The sequence below is a fragment of the Canis lupus genome, chromosome 34 (assembly GCF_011100685.1).
Source record: "Canis lupus familiaris isolate Mischka breed German Shepherd chromosome 34, alternate assembly UU_Cfam_GSD_1.0, whole genome shotgun sequence".
Taxonomy (NCBI): domain Eukaryota; kingdom Metazoa; phylum Chordata; class Mammalia; order Carnivora; family Canidae; genus Canis; species Canis lupus.
Genome location: NC_049255.1, coordinates 22,376,413 through 22,391,485, shown reverse-complemented (window position 1 = coordinate 22,391,485; position 15,073 = coordinate 22,376,413). Strand labels below are relative to the sequence as shown.

Here is a 15,073-nt window from a genome sequence, read left to right as displayed (position 1 = left end):
TACTAATACAATTAATTATATTCTTTTTAAGGAATGAATGTAATACTAAGACTTCTTTATGAATCAAAAGAAAAAAATAATGTAATTGTACTATATTTAACTCTACTGTAGTCTTTTATCCATAGTGATTATAAGTACTACAAGGCAATTATGATTAAAATGCTTTCTAGTTTTACATCTTTCAATCTTAATCTCAACAGTTTCATCATCTAGCTAGTATGATCAGCTGTGAATTTCCATTTTCAGTCTTTGAGGTTTAAAGCATAATGGTCGGCTAGAGCCATCCAAGAGCAAAGGGGAACAAAAGTTACCTCCATTTTTTTTACATTGATATTATTTCAGTAAATTACCCCCATGGAATGATTATAAAGATATTTGCTTTTCTTTTCAAACACAGCCTGGTATCATTAAAGATCTAGTAGAATCCAATGTTTCCTTAGTCTGTTTTTGTTACAAATTCTTACAGCTTTAATAGGAAAATATTGGCGCAGTCATGTGTAAACTGTGCATATTTCTGTGCTCTTTTAGAGCTTTCAGAGACTTGTTTGCTATTCAGGCTTTATCCGTTCATTCATCTACCTCAGCAAAGTCGATCATCTACCAACACTATTTATTTTTCAGTGTCTAGCCATCCTGTCTGTCCTGCCCATTTGTTCATCCATCAAACATGTTTGGGAAACAAAAACAAATAGATTGAGGTCCCTGTCTTGAAGAGTTAAAGGAAAGAAGACATGCATATGAACACCTATTTGTAGGAACATGATACATGAATTTGAGAACACAAAGGGACAGAATTCACTACAGTATTTTGGAAATACTGAGGAAGATATGCTTAATATTGACAGGATAAATTAAGAAAAATTTGTTAAGGGAATGTCAGTCAAGTTAAGTTTTTCTCCTTTTTTAGTTTCTTATCTTTTTTTACTGAAGTATAATTAGCATGTAACATTATGTTAGTTTCATGTCTACAACATAATGATTTGACACTTGTATGCATGGCAAAATGATCACCAAAATAAGTCTAGTAAACATCTATCACTATATGTAGTTACAAAATTTTATTTTTTCATGGCAAGAACTTTTGAGATATCCTCTCTTAGCAACTTTCAAGTATGCCAAACAATTTTTGAGCTACAGTCATCATGCTTTACATTACTTCCCCTCGACCTATTTTCTAGCTAGAAGTTGGAAAGAGAAATAATAACAATTAATATTTATTGAGTTCTTAAAATAAGCCAGATATGTTTGAAGACTTAACATGCACTAACTCATTTAATCATCTCCACAACTCTATGATCTAAGCGGTAGTATTGTTCCATTACCTCATTTTATCTTAAATGTGGGAAGATCGCATAGTAGTTCAACAATTAGCCTTGTGTCACTTAGCTAGGTATCACAGGAAATCAGAATGGGATTTTCCCTGCTTCATTTTGACCAATAAGGGGCCAATAAGATAAATATTAGTTACCAAAGTATAAAACAAACCCCTTCCTATCAAATTTTTTTTTTTTTTTTTTTTTTTTACATGAAACGATACCTGGGCTATGGGATCTCTTGGACAGAGCAAAAATAAAAACACCGAAAGAGAAGGTGTGATCATGGGATTTCAGAGAATTTTCTATGGAAATACATTGTTATGCTCTAAATCTTTATCCCATCCATTTGGTGTAGGGAAGCTGTGAGCTTCTTACTGCAAATGTAGGGGGAGGGATTTCAAGACAATAACTAAAAAAGCTTTGGAATGTGTTCTAAAAAATTGGGCATTACAAAGCACTGTGCTTGTCTCTTTCCTGAGAAAGCTTTATTAGGCTGTAAACTAGGAATGCTAAAGAACAAAAACAGGCCTGGCTTTGGGGGTAAAGCCTGGACAGGGCTTCTGCACTATGATCCACTACTGCCCAATGGCTAAGGGATGCTTGACTTTTTCCAAGAGTCAGATAAGGGTCACATGAAAGAAAGCCCAGCAAAGAGTCTGTCCAAAGGGCCCTGTCCAAAAAGTGTTGCCTGGAGGAGGGAAAGGCAAGAAACTCTATGTATAACCCTGGATAACCACATGCCAAAGAAAGAATTACCTGGAATAAAGATGTCCAGGGCATTTAAGAGAGTGATCCAGCAAAGAATTTCCACAGAACTCACAAAAACTTCATCAAAAGAAAGATTTGAATCTTATCATTCATATCCATAGAGCAGAAAACCATCCCATCAAGTAAAAAGTGTCCTACTTGTCATCTTTCCTTTTTTTCTTGCTTAGACTCTGGTAGGAAAAGAAACCTATAAACAGCTAGGGAGTAAGTGAAAAAGCCAGAGCAGAAGGATCTTGTCACCCTTGGCTCATCCCCTTCCCCACTGTAGGTTTCCAGCCTCAAGTATCCCAGAACTTGGCCAGGAGAGCCATCAGCTGCTGTATCAGGTGCAGGAATTTCTCATATCTTGGACAGGCAGACATAATGTCCAAGTTGAAAGTAACCATAAAACTATAGCTGAAGAATTGAAGCCACAGGGGCTATGTATGTTCATCCAGGACCTGGGAAGACTTACCTCACTGATGAAAATTTACAGAATAGTGGGAGACACACATACAGTTTATTTCATTGATGTCAAAGGTTCAACAAGCAAGGGATACTAGTAAAAGTTAGAGTCATTGTTCCCAACTGTCCTGGTCCCTGGGAAAGACACTGATCTCCAGATGTTTGTAAGGGCAATATCAAATGGCAACTCTGGATGAATTTCCATGTTTCTCTAAATCTGACTTTTCTGCCTAAAAATCCTGTTTCTTGGAGAAGGAATACTGAACCCCAAACTAGGTAGGATCAGAGCGATTTCAGTCAAGCCTCTTGTACATCTTGGTAATTCACTTAACATCTTATCTGCAAAATAGAACAAAAATCTGTCTTCCCTACCTTAACCCTATGCCTAACTTATAGGGTTAGCTTGAAAAGCAAATGACAAAATTTGGTAGGGTAGTTTACACAATGCAATGATGTGTGTGTGTATACCCATATGGATAAAACTTAAAAGAGAATTTGAAATAAAAATAAAAGGTAGAACAACATGCATAGTATAAAATTTTGTACAAATTAAAATACCCACCTGACACAAAAGACCACTATCTGTGTATTGCTCATGGAGAGATATGTGCATATACAGTAAGTGGGCATACATTCAAGGTACATGTGTGAAAGTGCATGAGGAAAATGGTCATAGAGGACTTAATTTTGGACAGAGGGTATTCATTCCTTTTTTTATAAAAAATGACAAAATGTTAACAGTTATTAATACCAGGCTGTGAGAACTCAGAAATTTATGTTTTCCTTTGTCCTTTTGTTGCATTTTTTGGAAATTTTTTTTTAATAAAATCCAGAATCAGAGAAATACACATGAAGAATGAATTAAGAAACAGATGTGACAGTGGTGGACAAATTGTAAAAAGCTTTAAAAACCTAAGGTACTGTTCCAAATATATTGTAACTTAAACATTTTTATTTTTTATGTAAGTACAGTTGGCATACAATATTATATTAGTTTCAGGTGCACAATATAGTGATCTGATAATGCTATATGTACACAGTGCTCACCATAATAATTATAGTTACCATCTGTCATCATGCAATGTTATTACAATATTATTGACTATATTCCTTATGCTGTGCTTTTCATTTCCCTATCATAGTTTTAATTTTGATATTTAAACCATGTCTAAGGCCTTTTTTCCATTCTATTATAAAAAATAACAAATATTAGGAAAACTCCTGAAATATATGCTTGAGAGACTAGTTGACAACTTCTGAGTGAAAAGCATTTTAATTGCAAAAGCTAATATATCCTCTGTGAGTTAGTTACATCTGGGCATCTGTGCCATGCAAATATTAGTCCAAGTGTCTAATCGTGGGCCTCTATTTTTGAACACCCTCTTCTGAGCTCAAATCATTAAAGAAATTTCATACTTTATAATGAAATAGCATGCCCTTTCTTCTGTATTAAGAGTAATCAAGATTTGTGGAAGATTCATAAAACATAAAACTAATATGTGCCATGCAAATATTAGTCCAAATGTCTAAGTGTGGGCCTCTATTTTTGAAAACCCTCTTCTGAGCTCAAATAATTAAAGAAATTTCAAATTTTATAATTAAATAGCATGCCCTTTCTTCTGTTTTAAGAGTAATCAAGATTTGTGGAAGATTCATAAAACAAAGTTGTAAAAAATTAAAACAACCCATAATTCACTTTCCAGAGATAATTTCCTTCAAGTATTTTTCTATAAATATACAGTTGATATTATTGTTTCAGGTATGCTTATGTGTTTTGTTCTTACCTCAGCTCTGACACCTGTCATTCAAATTCCGTGAAAGCATGCTTTTGCTATGGGTATTCCAGTGTAGTTGACATCATTTATCTTATATTTTTCTCTTGATGAACATTCATATTATTTTCAATTTCTTATTATTAGGTTTAACATCCCAATGAATGTTCTTAGTTAGAAATATTTCTGCATGTTACTGACTACTTTTCCTTAGAATAAGCTCCTAAATGTATTATTATTAAAGAAATGTAAAACCTAAGATATTAGAAATATCTGAAAAATTGTTCTCCCCAAAACTACAGTCCAGGTCCACAATCCCTTATCCATAGAGTTATATATGTTTTGGAACTTAGAAATTTGGGGATTTTAGAATGGTAATAGGTTACATTAACCATGTAGTGGGTAACATCCTTCTTTAGGTATAGAGAAATGCATGCAATCAAACATATTACTATCTCTGTAGCAAAATGCATTTATTCTCATTAGGTAGAATAAATAAAAACAATAAGTATCCTCCTATCAGTTCAATTCCGTTTTGCTACCAAAAAGCTATGAAAAATTTTTAAACGTTGGAAGTGTAGATAAGGGACTATAGATCCATGCCAACTCGCACTCCTTTTCAGTGTGGATAGGCATAGTAATTCATAGACTTTTCAGCCACTATTAGTTTCAAATTTACAACTTGATAAGCAAAAGTAGAATATTTTAAGGATTTCGACACTTTTTAATATGCATTCATTTGCATTATCTTTCTTTTGGTCTACCTATTATGTCTTTTGGTCTTTTACTGTTGAAGCATCCATTTTATTAGTTTACAAGAATTCTTTATATTAAAGATAATAATACTTTGTATGTAATATATGTTGAAATTTTTCACAGTTGATTGCTCATATATGATTTCAATATTTACAAGTATGTAATTAATTCTACTAATCTCTTACTTTGTAATTTAGTTGCTTTTATGTTTCTGAAATTCCTTCCCACTTCTAGATCAAAAAATGACTTTTATTTTTCCTTGTTCCCCTCATGGCTATCTATTTTATTTTTAACTTTGATTCTGCTGGGGGACGCCTGGATGGCTCAGAGGTTGAGCATCTGCCTTTGGCTCAGGGAGTGATCCCGGTCCCGATATCGAGTCCCACATTGGGCTCCCTGCATGGAGCCTGTTTCTCCCTGTGCCTATGTCTCTGCCTCTCTCTCTCTCTGTGTCTTTCATAAATAAATAAATAAAATAAAATCTTAAAAAAAGAACAACAACTTTGATTCTGTTGGAATTTTATTTGTTATATGTTTAAAAACTGGGAGAGATTTAAAATTTTTATTTTTGGTATTAAAAATGGAGTTATTTCAAAGGACCTTTACATTCTAATCTTAGGCTGTCTTGGCATGTGTGTAAACCAAAGCCCCCAGGTGTTTGATTTTTAATCGGTTTAATGGAAAAAGAATGTTCAAAAACAAAACCTGAATGCACAGATGTAAGATATTTGCAAATGTAAAATTCTTACAATTTGGTATCATTTATGAATATTTGTATTATCAATTCAAATTACACTTTATGTTTTCCATGGATTTGATTCAGCTAAGTCTGGATAATAATAAAAATTCCAGCTCCACACAAAATATCAAAAATAAATCTAAATCTTTTTTTTTTCCAACTCCTACTCTCAGTTTGCTCTAATTTTTGTTTTCTATTATTATTAATATCACCTGACTTAGGTTGAGTTTTCCCAGAAATAGTCTCTGAATCAAAGATATGAGTACAAGCAGCATATTCGAGAGGTGATTCCAGGAAGAACTGCAAGGGAAGTGAGGTAGGGAAACAGTAAAGGAAAGGAAGCCTGTGAAGGATGTGTTCTGGAGCATATTACTGCCATAGCCAGTTGAGGCTCAGTTCTACTGGAGACATCTCACAGAATGGAGAACATACCTGAGTTTTCTTACAACCAAGACCTAATTTTGCTCTTTTTTCCTTTCCTTCACCACATCCTACTTTGGGTGTGTAGTACCATTTTCTAAGCAATTGCAGTAATTATCTCAGTAATATCTCCTCTTCCAGGGGTTCAGGGTCTCCCTACTTCATACAATTATTTTTCATGCTCCAATCTACTCTTTTAAATGGACGACTGCCATGAGCAAGAGCTTCAATAGTTGACCATTCTCTGTAAATAGAATATAAACCTTGAGATTCAAAGGCATCTAAAAATTGCTGTCATCTCTCCTTTTAGCTATATGTTACTGCTTCTCAAAACATATGGCCCCCAAAAAACTGGGCTCCTTTCTATTTTCAAAGTATGCTCCATTTTTTCTAAAAATGTACATCTTATCATATTCTTTTATCTCCCTAGAATGCTCTTCTCTCTCTCACATATCACTGTACTGAAATCCTACCGACCCTACACAGTTCAGCTCAAATATTTCCTCTTTCATGAAGGTCTCTGTCTCTCCTAAGCTAAAAATAATATGGTCCTTTGGAATTTCTTAAAGTACAAGTCATCTTTTACCTTGAACTCTGTTTGATTTTATGACTTCTAGGTTGTCCTTTTTGGAGACAGGGTCTATTATTTATTCTTTCATTCTCCATTAAATCAAGGAAGTCCCTTGCACATAATAGACACATAAGAGATATGTATTATTATGAATCTTGCTAAAGACAAAGAACTCAGAAACAACAAGAATTGTTTTCAGATATTGTCAGAGATATCCAGCCAATGGACTTAACTTTTTTCTTTTGTCATAGAGGATGATGAAAACAAATTGATGGAGGTTACAGGGGCCATGGAGATTGAAAAAGAGGCCTTCCATAAGTTTTTTGGCTGAATAAGCTGAATACTTGTTACATTTTATTTATTGATGGATTTATTGGCTCCTTCAATTAATTAGTCAATTGAATAGTATCGATATATGTCAAGCACTGTTCTAGTTTCTGGGTAGATAGTGGCAAACAAAATATCTGATTCCTACCTTTGGGGAGCTTGTAACTTAGTAAAGGAGAAACAAAAAAATAAACACAAGCATATACATTGTGGTCAGTGCCACTAAGAGAAATGGCAGTGTGACATGCAATATATTATCACGGGGGTTTTTGTATTAGGAAGGCAACAAAATTCCACCTGAGAAACTAACATTTAAGTTGGCAATTGAGGAATGAATGGGGGAGAATTTCAAAGAGAGAAAGAGTATTATGGGGGAAGCATCTGAGATCTGGACAAATTTAAGAAAGTAAAAAATGTCCTGTAAAATTGAATAATAAGTAGGAAAAAATTTGTGAAAGATAAGGCTGAGTTTGGCATTGGCTAGATCATGAATTACCTTGTAGAATAATCAAGGATTTTGTGTTTTCTCTCAATTTCGGTGGGAAATCATTGAAGAATATTAAGCTGAGGAATGACATGATCATATTTACATTATTTTAATAATGTTAGCCGTTGTGTGGAGAACAAACTGGAGGTAGACAATCATGAAAACTGGAGACCAGAAAGAAGACTATTGCAATTTACCAAGTGAAAGATGATGATGATTTGTTCTAGAGTGGTGGCCTGGACTGAAGAGAAAAGGGTGAATTAGAGATATATTTTTAATTTAAAATAGACAAAGATGAGTGATTAGCTGTTGGTTATGAAGAAAACTAGATCTCAAGAATAATTTTAATTTTTTTTGGTTGAGTAACTGGGTGGGTATCGGTGTATTTAATGACATGCAGAAGATGAGAGAAGTCAGATGAGACTGAGAGGAGAGACTTGAGATAAAGAGACACTTCCTCTTATCTCTGGTATTCCAAAAACAATTTGGTCAGATCTACCCAGTGGCTCTGTCTTTGTTGTCTCAAGTTTCTCCAATTTGCCTTCTGAGTATAAAACTATTTGTTCAAAGTCCATCCCTGACCTTTTGTTGAATTTCCACTGTGTTTAGACCCATCTTCAGACTCTATAGGCCTGCTGGATTCAGATTCAGATCCTTTGCTTATTTTGACATATAGGCTAGAAGTAAACAATATCCTCTTCTATGGAAATCTGAGCATATCATTAATGAAATGGAAAGTAAAAGCAAAGCAACTTCTAACATCTTGTGCAGTTGAATGATACTGATATTTTCAACTTTGAACTTTGAGAAATTTTGTATATGTTTTCTTCATCCTCAGGAATGTCTTTCTGCTCACATCTTTGCTGGACTTTCATGAGGATATATTGGTTGGAAGCATGGCATATTTGAAGTTAAAGTTTTTCAAACTTTCAAAGCTGCAGTATCGTTTTTTTTTTTTTCTAATGCATTATATGTAAATAAAATCCAAGAGCTCTGGCTGAAGTGGTAACAGGGATTCTAAAATTCAGGGATTGTACAGCACCTATAAAGATTTTACAGATGGCAGTTCAATGATACTTTTAAGGAAATCAGTGAGGAAGAGCTCAAAACTCAACCTTGGTAAGGTCATTTGCCCCAGGGAAAAGCGTTGTCTACAAAAGTGTTGTTTTCATGCTAGTTCACTCACCAGATCACTGTATGCTTGTATGCTCACATGTCACTTTTCAATCTAGGCCTGGAGGTCTTCAGCTGAATTAGGGATCTGCCCTAGAGGATTTTAAAAGGTTCTCTCACCCTAGAACATCTTTTGAATTTAACTATGCAAGTTTGTCTCTGATTCATGCTCATGGTACCCTCTTCAACTTTCCTTTTGAAGTGTAAGTCAGAGTGTGGTTGTAAGGGGAAGAGGAGGGAGTGGGAAATTTGGATACGCATGGGAGTAGGAGGCTGTGTGATTTGGCTCACCACATAAGAAAGCTAGGCACTGAAATCTCATTCACTGACTTAGTTCCAGGCTTACTGTGGGACTGAGGATAAGGCAAATCCTTGGGTTTTGATCTGTTTCATTATCAGTAAAATTTGAGAAGTTTTGATCTACATTCATGGGAAAAAGAACTGAGATTATGGGTAAATACATAATTTGTCCTCATTGTTCTGTCTTTAGAATGTCAGATGAGAAGCCCTCCTAAGAAGAATGTCACTGTAGAGAAATGAATAAATGAAAAACTTTATCCCTGGGCCTTAATATTTTCAAGGCTTGTCAAAAAGCCTTAGTATTATGGCATAATTTTCCAAGGAAAGGGATATAGATTTTGCCAATTAAATGAGGAAGCAAATGTAATACAAGGATAAACTCCTGTTTTCATCTGTTCTTTTCTATTATCCTACAATAAGACAGAAGCAGATCCCTAGAGAATTTCAAATTTTGTGCGATAGAATCTGAGGTCTGGCAGTCTTTCCACTGGAGAGTGTGGAAGTTAGTTGGTCTTATTTTCTTGTGGGTATATGCGGAATGAAGTGAGGGGGAAAAATAGAGGAAAGAAACATTCAATAGAAACTCTTTCATATATCCCCACATTTGAGAATCATTTTGGTTAAATTTATCTCTCGAAGTGCAACAATACCTCTAGAAAGTTAAGTATATTGCTTTAATAAAATTGTTTCCCTTCTAGTTAAAGTTTCAATACCAACAGTATCAAATGAGTTTGTGGAAAAAGAAGAGGGACCGATTAGTTTGAAATATCTAGTCCCTGGGTGTGGGTGAGCAAGTTGTCTTTGGTTTGCTAAAAGCTGTTCTGGAGGTGAGTGAGATCTTGGCTCTTCCACTTTGCAGTATAACCCAAAGCCCTTATATAGGGAACACCCAGGATTCCAGACCAGGTGAGGAAACATCTATCATCTTACATGTGTGGAAGGGCTTTTAGAATGATGAAGAGCTACAAAAATTAAAGTGATGTTATTTCTTGAAAACCTGTGATTAGGGATCCCTGGGTGGCGCAGTGGTTTGGCGCCTGCCTTTGGGCCAGGGCGCGATCCTGGAGACCCGGGATCGAATCCCACGTCGGGCTCCCGGTGCATGGAGCCTGCTTCTCCCTCTGCCTGTGTCTCTGCCTCTCTCTCTCTCTCTCTCTGTGACTAACAAAAAAAAAAAAAAAAAGAAAATCTGTGATTATTATTATCTATGAAATGAGCATGCATCAAAAGGAATGCTTCTGCCTCCTTAGAAGACTGGCTTCAGTCAATGAAATATTTTTAAAGAGGGGGACTCTTTATCTTTTGAGAGAACACTTGACGTCAGGAAACATCTTTGCCACGCCACCAGAAGTTGTGTCCAGGAAATAGGTTAAGGAAGGCTTTTTTTTTTTTTTTTTGGTAAAAATTCAGTTTCGATTATAAAATAATATGCAAAATATCTCTGCAAATCCTTCCCAAAGCATTGGTGTCAAAAATGGGATCAGCATGTGGCATCCCAGGGTGTCTCCTTTGAAGGAAGTTGACTATACAATTTCTTTTGTGTTTATTTTAACAAATCAACCTATGATTATAGTTTGTGGGGTAGAGCCTGTGGTCTGGCTGTCGCTCAGATACCAAATATTAAGTTAGTGGTCCATGTTTTCTGTGGATATATTAAGATTGAAGTGGGGAGAAAAATGGAGATATTTTATACAACTTGCATCATCAAGTAAGAGGAAGGAGTTGTCTAAAAAGTTTTTAAGCATATATGTATATATTTTTACCATACCTTAAAAATAATTATTAAGAGTTTGGAAGTGGTTTGAAGATAATGCTAATTTTTAATTATAAATTATCCCATCCTCCAAAAGTAAATCAATCCAAGTCACTTTACTGCTTACATTCTGACTTCCTCCAAATACACAGTGCTAAAGGAGTAAGATTCAGTAGAAAAGAAGATTTAAGATATGTCTTATTATTTATTAAAGTTTTTTTCCCCCTTGAGACACTTCACCACTGCGTGTCTTATCTTCTCCATTTATCAAGTGGGGTAGGAAAGTAGGGTAGCTGTCCCTACTTGTTTTCCCTTAATCCTGGATTTTCTTCATGATTCTTTCCTATGGGTAAAGACAGGACAGAAGGAGAATACACATGCTGGACAGGCTGAGTAGGAGATTCCCCAGGGAGCTGGGGCATATGGATCAACTCTGCGGTGCCTGGAATCATTACTAAGCTATGGGTTGTCTCAAAAACAATAACTCCAGTCTCCTGCTCTACTGGATGAGGCTGACTGATATTTCTAGGCAAAATCAACAAGCTCTCTGTAAGCTGAGACTTTTAATGACCCCCAGGGAGCTTGGAAATTTGCTTGGGAACCAAAGTTTAACTTTCTCCCAGAAATAGATGTGGGGAGAGGGAAAGTAATGCTTTAGGGGACTATGAGAAATGTGATGACATTGTATTTTTAAAATGAAAAGATCAGAGCGTACGGAGAGCTGAAAGGAATTTCAGGGGTCTCATTCTATACCTTCCTTCACTGATGGGGGTAAAAGAGGCCCAGGATATAACAACTAGAACAAGGGAGAGCCAGAACGAGATGGGGGTGGGGTGGGATATGTGTGTTAATTCTGATTTCCCGTGCAGGGTTATTTTATGTGCATGTCTCTTTTCAAATAAAAATTCATTCATTTTGTTCACTCATGCAAATAGCATTTTCTAAAACACAGACATGGTGTTGAGATCTAGTAAATCTCTTTCCTCCCAAGAGACTAAGAGGATGATGATCATGAGATATCTCTTTGAGTAAGTTTCCATTTGGGCAATCTGAATATGGTCAGCTACTGCAAATAAAAGATAATCTGGAAGTGAGCACAGCAGGAGTGGGCTGGAGATGGAACAGCATGGTTCAAGAAACCACAGGCAGGCACCCAGCCAGGCTGGTGAGGAGGAACAGGTGGTCAGGTAATCAGGAAGCTGGAATCTATTTTCAGGGGCATTAAAATGAGTAGTGAAGTCAGAATCTAAAGTATTGAGGCATGATGAGTGACAAGTTCTCCAGTGGGGGCACATTGTTGATTTTATAAGGGTACTGCCAATGTTTTTGAAAGAATTCCTTAAAATCACTGTGATAAGCAAAATAATCAATTTTAAAGATATGGTTTTGGTATTTTAGCTTTGATAATTTTATTTTCATTACCAAGGGTTTTTTTGTTTGTTTTGTTTGTTTTTTAGAGTTTGAAAGTTTTTGTGGAGAACATTTTGCTTTTTTTCTTTTAATATTTTATTTTATTTATTCATGAGAGATGCACAGAGAGAGCGAGAGAGAGAGAGAGAGAGTGAGGCAGAGACACAGGCAGAGGGAGAAGCAGCCTCCCTGCAGGGAGCCCTATGAGGGACTGGATCCCAGGACCCCGGGATCACATCCTGAGCCAAAGGCCGATGCTCAACCACTGAGCCACCAGGCGTCCTATCACACCTTTCTTTATTCAAAAATAAAGCTAAACTATTTTTCTTTCTTTCCAAACTTTTTCTCATATATACATGTGAGAAAATACATACATATACATATATACATATGCAGTTTTATATGTATATGCAATTTTCTTTTTAGCTAATTTTCTTTTACTCCATAGTTGATAGTAAATCAGATGGGTTATTAATTTCCGTGTCTACAAATGAGATTTTGGTAAATGACGAGGCATTGATTTTTAGATATTCTTCAAATTAATATATTTATATATATTATATATATCATATATATATGTATATATATAAATGATATATGAGATATCATTTTATTACCTCAAAAGCAATTTATCCTAGATGTGCCAAGGCAAGGCTGTTCATGAGATGCTGAGATTTCTGGGGCTAAGATGGGGAAGGATGATATATCTTCTTGAGACATGGAGAGACCTTATCTTAGGCAGGTTGGATGGGCTGCTAGTACCTATCAGACACTAGAGAGCAGAACAGAAAAGGCTCACAGTGCCAGTGGAGGCACATTTAGTTGCTCTCCAGAGAAGTGGGGATGCTAGCGTGCAAGGTACCATCTGACAATTTATGATGCAGACAGTGTTAGAAATGTCCTAAAAGAAGAAAATGGTGGTGTTGGCAAAATGGACTCGAATAATGAGAGAGGTAGGCACCTAGCTCTAGAATTAGGAGCTCTTAATGCTGAGGCTTTACTGCCCTAATATCTGGCTCTTTTTATTTCCCTGTAATCCCAGCAGAAGATGATCTGGAGGCTACCAGAAGGTTGGAGAAGTCGGCTAGAACAAAGCCTCTGTTGGTAGGTGCTAAAAAGAATTCATGTCTTGAAACTCTAATAGGAGAAGAAAGGGATCATGAGGAAAGTGGGCCTTTGGACTCAGATTCAAATCCTGCCTCCTTAACTTATTTCCTCTGTGGACATTTTTTAAAAAACAAACCAATGGGGGATCCCTGGGTGGCGCAGCGGTTTGGCGCCTGCCTTTGGCCCAGGGCGCGATCCTGGAGACCCGGGATCGAATCCCACGTCGGGCTCCCGGTGCATGGAGCCTGCTTCTCCCTCTGCCTATGTCTCTGCCTCTCTCTCTCTCTCTCTCTCTCTCTCTCTCTGTGACTATCATAAATAAATAAAAATTAAAAAAAAAAAACAAACCAATGAAAACAACAAAAAGCCAATTTTTTCTACCCAAATTTCTTTATTTGTACAATTCATAGAGCATTATACCTTCATTTTCTCCCTGTCTTCTAACCCCAAGGATCAAATAAAACCATTAAATGTACCCAGCTAAGAATCCTCAACTGGTATTAGTTGAACCTGAACAAAGATGAAAGTCTAAAGCTATAAGGGAATTTAGGTCAACTTTCTATTAGCCAAGTAAAATCTCTATATTTCTTCCAGATTATTCTGTATGCAGCTTTCCATCTAGTTCCCCAGCAAAATGTGGAAACTGTGGCAGCCTATGTCTTTGCTGGAAATGGGTACAAGATATGATTCAATGTGAACTGGTCTTCTCCAAACTTCCCCCACAAAGCTGAGGCCAGAGAGATGGGGAAACCAAGAGCTCTGCTGTAGCCAGATGGCCTAGGATGGGCCTCAGGGCAGAGCGTCTGCTTGGAGGGCACCAAGAGCAAGGCAGAGCAGATCCAGAAGGAAAGTCCTGACAACTGATCAGAAGCACTTTGGTGGACCAGAATGAGGGACACAGAATCAGCAAACAACAGATAAAATTCAGCCAGATGACCGTAGCAAAGTAGCCATGATCGGGGATGACAATAAAACGAGACAGAGAATGCCACAGTGGAGAAATGAAGCTCCCTCCCCAGGATTCCGCCAAGAATGAAGTGCTGGTTCAGGCAGGTTCCTAGCATTAGTGATGTCTGACAGCTGGAAACAGGGAGTTAGTTTGGGATCTCAGTTACAGAGAGCAGGGGCAAGGTAGGGCCCCAGTTCAGGGGAACAGGGGGGGATCATTATTCTACTTAGATAAGTAGAATGTTGGAGGTGAGCCCTGTTTTCCTCATCTGGCTTGCTGCAGGTGCTTCTAGAGTAGTGCTCCACAAGTTCTCTAGCTGAGTATAGGCAGATGGGTTGGATTTGAGGGTGTGGGTGGCAAAAGTAATAAAAAGACCATTTACTGCATATTAAAACCCACAGTCTCCAAACCTGCTTTTCAGCGATGAAGGTAATATTTGGGTATTTATTGCTTCCATTTCAGCATCTACTCAAGTGGTTCTAAAATTGAAGTTGGAAAAAAATAAATAAAATTGAAGTTGGAGAATTGATTAGTCATCAACCTTAATATCCCAGCAGGAGAAGACATGGGTTAAGTTTCTAAACTAGATTTCAAGGGCACAGCAGGCCAGTAGGAGAAAGTCAAGTCGGGCTGACTTTTTCTGTGGGAGAAAACATGCTTGCATTACTGCATGACTGGGCCCAGACTTAATCTCAAGAGCTTGCAGCAGGGCAGAGCCCAAAATGTGGGATCGGGGAGTCCTTGCTATGGAGAGGGAGATGGCAGGGGGGCTCAAAGATAG

The 15,073-nt window shown here is 36.8% G+C and overlaps 1 long non-coding RNA gene across 1 annotated transcript in view; it reads left to right on the top strand.

The window, feature by feature from the left end:
* Positions 1 to 14,807, top strand: part of LOC119867446 — a 49,120-nt gene extending 34,313 nt beyond the window's left edge. The window contains exons 4-5 of the long non-coding RNA XR_005383555.1: positions 13,282 to 13,340; positions 13,938 to 14,807. This is a non-coding gene — a long non-coding RNA (uncharacterized LOC119867446). The remainder of the gene's footprint in view (positions 1 to 13,281; positions 13,341 to 13,937) is intronic.
* Positions 14,808 to 15,073: the final 266 nt, after the last annotated feature.